General features: G+C 36.3%; 1 pseudogene; it reads left to right on the top strand.

The window, feature by feature from the left end:
- Positions 1–330: 330 nt before the first annotated feature.
- Positions 331–7,201, top strand: LOC112134621 (gamma-aminobutyric acid receptor-associated protein-like 2; annotated as a pseudogene).
- Positions 7,202–7,863: the final 662 nt, after the last annotated feature.

The raw sequence follows: 7,863 nt of genomic DNA, 5'->3' as shown, positions 1-7,863 counted from the left end.
TCCCAGAGTTTATGTTCAAGTGGAAAAGCAAAAGATAAGGGTATGAAAAGTTTTCAAAACAATGTATTATGGTGAGTGCATAGACCAGGGGTTTCGGAGCCAGACTCCACCGGTCTGCATTCTGTCTCCACCACTTCCATCCACCATTTGCAAACTCAAACCAATTACTTTCCCTCTCTAGGTTTCAGTGACTTTATCTTCAGAAGGGGAATCTACCTCTTGGGGTTGAATGAAGATTTTAATAGATATTATTCATAAGTATTCATCTATACCAGGGAGGATTGTGAGAAATTTCCTTGTAGTAGCTCATTTGATCTTCACAGCAACTTGATGAAATGGGTACTAGTTCATTTTATAATTGAGGTAGTTAAGACACAGGGAGGTACATAGTGACAAATGTCACATAGCTAGTAAGTGTTGCAGGTAGGATGCTATCTCAGGCAGTGTGGCCTTAAGCCCAGTCTCTTAACTACACAACACTAACCTCCAGAGCATAAATGATATATGTGAAATTCCAGAAATATTAAAAATGCCCCCAAATAGTGTATTTATTACATGATTAATAATTTGTCAAAATAAAATTAACTAAAAACCGTTTCCTAGGCTTAAATGAAAGAATAAAAGATTTTCCAAATTGTGAGAATAATACTGCCTTTGAGTACAATGAACAGCATTATGGTGTTTTTTTTTTTTCTTTAATACCCTAAAAGAAAGAGTACTAAGTATATGGAATTGACAGCATTTCCAAACTTTTTAGATTCCTGCTCCTTCATGTTCTTTCCAAGGATGACTTTTAACTTGATGAATTTTCCCATTAGCTCTGGGCCTCTCAGTTTGCTTTGCCCAACAAAGGTCCACAGATAAATCATACGTGGCTGACATGATTTCCTTGAAGTTCTCAGTGGTCTCATCTGCCTTGATGTGGTTCCTTTCATGGTTTCATATGGCACTTGTGGTACAGGAGTAGGCCTGAGGCCAGCAGGGTCATATTGCACCCATTTGTTTTCTCTTCAAAACGAAGATGGTGTTTAAATGAAAAATTGTGTTCCAGGAACAAATTATTTCCCTTTGAAGCTCTATCCTCTCACATGACATTTGAAGGTTTTGTGGAGAGAAATAATTTGTAATTTTACATATTACTGTGTGTTAACTTGTTCCTCCCATTTACAGTGAAGAATGGAAAATTCAGGTCCATCTTCCTTTCTTCAGCATTAAGACAGAATCTATTTAGAGGCTTTTAGTTTTTAGAAGTCACCTTCCAAATTGTATCAGCTACACATGAAGGTTTACATATATTCAAACAATATAAGTAAAAATTATGTCTTTCTCCCTTTTCCATTTCGATTTCCTTTCTCTTCCTAAAGGTATATTCTTCTCAGCTTTTAAAATATATTTATATGCATATACATATGTAAGAAAACATGTTGTTTTTATTGGATAATATTAGATAAAATATTTTGAGCTCAGTGACCATACAATCTATCTTGTTCTTTCTAATGACCTCAGATTCCTCGGTAGAGATGTAATACAGTTGGTTGATAAGACTTCAGTTTTTATCTATCTTTTTTCCTCTAGTGATTTGGAAATTACGTACCCTATTTCAAAGCCCCAAGTTGTTATTGTTACAGTTCCACAGGATCTATATATGTAGTATAGGTTGAGCATCCCAAACCCCAAAAATCTAAAATTTGAAATGCTCCAAGATCTAAAACTTTTTGAGAACCAACCTGATGCTCAAAGGAAATGCTCACTGAAACATTTCAGATATTGGGATTTCGGATGTTAAACTGGTAAGTATGATAATAAAATATTTTCAAATCTGAAATCTAAAACATTTCTGGTCTCAAGCATTTTGGATAAGGGACACTTAACCTATATATGACATTTATTACTATCTAGAGCTAATCTGTATATACAGCCTTCCTACACACACACACAAATTTTTACTTACCTTCATCCTTTCACCACATGCTACTAACACATTGATATAATCTTAAAATTTTCAAGACTATAATTTTATTTGTTCTTCCAAGGTTTTGTCTTTGGTATTCTGCAGTTTGAGTAAGTTATGGGTAGGGGTGTGTGTGTGTGTGTATTTTGTCTGTCTTTTTTTTTAATCCTGATTGATGTTCTCTAAGCTTACTCAATCCGTGATTTGGTGTGTAACATTAATTTTGGGAAGCACTTGAGCATGGTTGTTGCAAATATTTCTTCTGCTCCATTTTTTCGTTCTGGTATTCCAACTATAGGTGTTCCACCTTTTGATATTGTCACATAGTTTGGATATTCTCATCTGTTTGGTTCATTCTTTATTCTCTTTGCATTTCAGTTTAGAAAATTTCTATTATCTATGTTCAAGTTCACTGATCCTGTTCTCAGCTATGTCCACGCTACTAATGAGCCCATCAGAGGCATTCATTATTTCTGTTGCTTTTTGATTTCTAGCATTTACATTTGATTCTTTCTTAGAATATCTCTCTGCTTACATTACTCATCTGTTCTTGTCTGCTATCTTATTTTTCCATTAGTGCCTTTAACACATTAATTATAGTTATTTTAAATCATTTGCCTGATAATTCTATATCTGTGTCATATCTGAGTCGCATTCTGATGACTGCTTTGTCTCTTCAGAATGTTTTTGTTTGTTGGTTGGTTGGTTTTGTTTTGTTTTTGCCTTTTGGCATGCGTTATGATTTTCTGTTGAAAGCCAGGCATATTGTGTTGGGTAGTAAAAACTGAACTAAATGGCCTGTAGTGTGAGAATTTATGTTAATCTGGCTAGGAGTTAGATTATGTTTAATATTTGTTGTAGCTATAGGTGTCAGAGGTTTCTAATTCCTCTAGAGTTTCTGTTATTGGCTCCCCTGTTGACTTGGGCATTTTTAATGCAGTCCTCAGAGAGTCTGTGTCATGCAGCTTTTCCAGCTGTAATCCACTGTTATTATACTTGTCAGTGTGATGGTAAGGTGTGGTGAAAAAGGAGCCTTCTATAATCTTCCAATTAGATCTTGGATTTTTAGTCAGTCTGTGACTCAGGGCAGTGACCTTCACAGATGTGTCGCCAGTGATGCCACTTTTTCTCTCGTCTCCTACTCCTTTCCCTGGCTGCCTCATTCCCAGTCTATTTCCTTGAAGCCTTAACTCCTGTTGATGATGTCTTTCCCCTCTTAGGTGAAACAAGAGGGTTGGAAGGGACTACAGTGGGAAGAATTCCCTATTTCTGGCTGTGATCAGATTTCAGAATTGCTCTCTACTGAAGACTTTCACATGCAGACTACGTCTTTGTTAGAGAGAGGAGTTGGACACATTTCTCGATACTTACTCTCCCCTACCCTTGTCTCCACCACCAGAACCCTAATGATGAGATTCTCATGATGAGAATCTGATAATATTCCGGGAAGCAAAACCCACAAACTTTTAGGAAACCCCTAAGACTGGGGTCCCTAATAGTTTCTTACTCATGCTAGTTCACAGTCAGCCTTCAACAACTTACCAAATTTACCATTTAATGGTTCCACCAGTCTATGGCTCCAGCAGCTTCTTTTCCAGGTGAACATATCTCAGCTGGATCTCTCTGGATGCACCTGTCTCCCCAGATTTTGGGGTGGTTTGTCATGAGACCCTGGTTCTCTGGTAGAACCAAACATGTGTTGATTTTTAGTTTGTCCAGCTTTTTTTGTTCTAAGGACAGGAGTGATGACTTCCACACTCTACCTGTTGGTGCTGAAACCAAAGACTATTTATTATTTTTATAAAAAAGTTTTATCAGTTTCTTTGCTTATCATGCTCCTGATAAAATACTTTGAAGATTTTTAAATATTTTGGTGAAATATAACTTTAATAAGCTTTTCAGATAGGATTATGGGTGACAAATGTCTTAAGTCCAGGAATGTCTACATCTACCTTTATTCTGCCATTCACATGAATTATAGTGGTCTAGACATAAAATTCAAGGCTCAGATTTTTTTTTTTTTTCTCAACACTTTGAAGATATTGTTTAAACGTTTTCTTGAACTCAGTGTTTTTAATGAGGAGTATGTAATCAGTCTTTCTTTTTTATTTTTATTTTTTGAGACAGATTATCATTCCATCTCCCAGGCTGAAGTGCAGTGGTGTGATCTCGGCTCACTGTAACCTCAGCCTCCTGGGTTCAAGAGATTTTCATGCCTCAGCCTCCCAAATAGCTGGGATTACAGCCCTGTACCACCATGTCTGGCTAATGTTTGTATTTTCAGTAGAGACAGGGTTTTGCCCTGTTGGCCAGGCTGGTCTCAAACCCCTGGCCTCAAGTGATCTGCCCACCTCAGCCTCTCAAAGTTCTGGGATTACAGGTGTGAGCCAATGCACCCAGCCTGGTTATCAATCATTCTTGCTCCTTTTTAAGTTGTCTGCTTTTCTCTCCAGAAACTTCTAGAATTTTCTCTTCACATGTGAAGTTCTAAAGTTCCACTTACAATATATCGAGGTGTGGGTTTGTTTTGTTTTTGTTTTCACTCTCCAGAAACAGTTCCACAAGCATTCCCATGTATCTCTCAGAGACAAGACAAAGTATTCGCCTCTCTTCCCCTGTTCCTTTTTCTTTTTTTAAAGGTGAAATTCACGTAACATAAAATTAATCTTTTAAAAGTGCGTAGTTCAATGGTACTTAGCATACTATATTGTGCAACCATACCCTCCATCTAGTTTTAAAACATTTCAACATCCTAAAAGAAATCCCCTTACCCATTAAAACATCTGTCCCCATTCCTTCCACATCCTATACCTGAAAACTACCAATTTTCTGTGTCTATAAATTTACCTATTTTAGGTATTTCATGTACATTGAATCATACAATATGTATGGCCTTTTGTGACTGGCTTCTTTCACTTATCATAAGGCTTGGAAGGTTTATCCACAATGTAGAATGCATCAGTACTTCATTCACTTTAATGGAAAAATACTATTTTATTGAGTGTACATAAATATATTTTGTTTATCCATTCATCTGTTTATGGATATTTGAGTTGTTTCTACATTTTGGCTTAGATGTGGGTCTTCTTTTAATTCATCTTTTTGGCATCCAAACATTTTCAATTTTATAATCTATTTATTTTCCTTAGCACTGTAAAATAATTTTTATTGTTTCTTTGAATATTTTATTCCATCCATGCACTTTATGTTCTTCTGGAATTCTAACAGGTTTATTTAGAACAGTTGGATGTTGGTTTTCTCCTGCATTTTCAATCACATTGTTCTCTTTTCCGAGTACAGAAAATGTCTCAACTCAATTTACAACTCTTCAGTGAATGAACTTTTATATTTATTCTGCTACTCAGAGCATCAGATGCATTCTTAAATTTCAAGGGCCAGATTTTGAATTTCCAACCTCTACATCTGTTTCTTTTCTATAGATATAATATTGCTCCATATCTTTACTAGTTATAAACTTTTGTTAAAGTCTTAATTTGTCATTTCTAGTAACTTCATGGTATGTTTGTATTTGCTTTGGTTTTGTTTGGGAGTTTTCATTGTATTAATATTGTTATTCATCATTAAATTAGATTTCCCCAAGTTTTGGTGATTCTTGACCATGGGATCATCATGACTACAGAGTCTGTCACAGAGCCTTTCTATAAGTGCCATATTTGTTTACTGCACTCTGGCTCCAAAGATGGTAGTGGAGCAGTTGCCTCTACTGGTCACTGCTTGGCATAACTGATTGTTGAAAGAGGGTGAAAACTTCAGATCGGAACTGCTATAGGTCTCTAGTCAAACCCCTGATATGCACTTCAGGGCCCTTACTTGACAATCTTATTTACCACCACCCAGCTTGGAGTAACTATGAGTCCTCTTCCACCTGGAATGTGTTTGGAGCTATGCTTTTGGCTCTAGGTTTCTCTTCCTTCAGGATTTCCTAATAATTTCTAGACCACTGATTTTCTTTATCTCTTTCTTCAGGATTTCCTAATAATTTCTAGACCCCTTTATTTTCTAGAACTGTATGTTATATCTGGGGACCAAGAGAGGGAGAAGGAGGCTTGAGCACATGTTCAATCTGACCTTTGGACCCAGTGAATGTATATCTTATAACATATCTATATGTTATATCTATATCTATATGATATAGATATAGATATGATATATCTATGATATATATCTATGATATATCATGTATATGATATATCTATGATATATCATGTATATGATATATCTATATCATGTATATGATATAGATATAGATATGATATATATCTATATCTATAGCTATATGAGGTATCTATGAGCCTTCATAAATTAAGTTCATGTGTTTGCTGGGAAGCAGACTGGGTTCATGAAGAATATGTCCTGTGATATCTGTTTTAACATATCATACTGACACTGTAAAAGTAACTCCTCCCTATCTTCACTAACCTTCAGAGTCTCATATAAGAATCAAAGAAATATAAACAAAAGAAATAAAAATCTATACTAGCCTTTGAAATTGGGGAAGGATTTTATGCATTCCAGTAGACACAAGAGAGGATTGAAATAACTGATCAGTTGAGGTGTCAACAAAGGAAAAGCTCATTAGAAGAAAAAATCAAAAGGATCTCACTCTAACTCTGTGGAACATCAAAATACTGATAAGTTCAGAGCAAGGGCTCAAAGCAACAGCAAAGATGTAGGACATCCATTGTAGAACACTTCTCCATTCTACCAGCATTTCAGGCAAAGAGCACCGTGATGACACAAGAAGCATCGTGGACTGCAATGTTCAACCCAAGCTGTAACCACATGGCTAGCTTGCTAAATAAATCAGAGGATGGTGTGGTTGGTGCACTGAGATCCACAGCTCCAAGAGCCAGCTCCACCTCTTACCACCATCATCAAGTAGATGTTCAAGGAAGAACACTCACTGGAACATAGATGCACAGAATCCTCAAAGATCTGAGCAAAATATCCCAACCAGGTTCTGGTAGTTGTGGAAAATGTCTCAGGCTCTCAGGTTGTTAACACTGACAACCAGAGGAAGTTGGGTCCAGTTGATGCCACTGTAGCTCAGTTAATATGAATCATCAGGAAAAGGATTCAGCTTCCGTCTGAAAAGGAGATCTTCCCTTTTGTGAACAAGACAATCCCATAGTCCAGCCTAACTATGGGACAGCTTTTCAGAAGGAAAAAGATGAAGATTGATTTTTGTATGTTCTGGCCTACAGCACTTGGAACATTTTGGGCTTCTGAGGGCCATTAGAGGGATAGGTGCACCGTTCTTGTTTGTGTATCTTGTAAACAGCCAGCCATTTTCAGTTATTATACCAGAACCTATTCACATAGATGAACAAGTGCATGTGTAACTGATTTCATAATATTTTGAAAGATTTGTTTCTTTAGACAAATTATCATGTAGAGTTTCATTTTGAGTTTTTCTTTTTGTGCACTGTCCTCATGGCTATATTCTTGATGGAATTTGTTCTTCTGAAAACCTTATTTAAGGAAATTATTTCCAGATTGAAGGGAGGTAGGTGTAGCATTAAAGTGAAAGGGAAGGAGATGATACATTTATTCTAGATTATATGTGAAGCATTAGATAGCTAAGTATTAAAAGAATCTAATTAAATCCTTCGCAATCAGAACACTTGCTTCCCCAGATTTTGCCAACTGCCTATCATGTCGGACTGAGCTAGTCTGTTCTTCTTCCTGAAATTGTTAAGGTAAATAATTAACAATAAAACTATCTTTTATAAAGTCAAAAAAAAAAAAAAAAAGCAGGGGTGATGCCATGGCAGAGTCATACGGGGAATAGATGTGTCAGGAAACAAATAGTTAACTTCAGCTGGCACAAACCCTTCATCACACTAGGAGGACCTCCAGGAAGTCATTGTTTCATGCAAATCCTTCGCAAC

Source organism: Pongo abelii, chromosome 7 (assembly GCF_028885655.2).
Source record: "Pongo abelii isolate AG06213 chromosome 7, NHGRI_mPonAbe1-v2.0_pri, whole genome shotgun sequence".
NCBI classification, from domain to species: domain Eukaryota; kingdom Metazoa; phylum Chordata; class Mammalia; order Primates; family Hominidae; genus Pongo; species Pongo abelii.
This window is presented reverse-complemented; position numbering and strand designations above follow the sequence as displayed.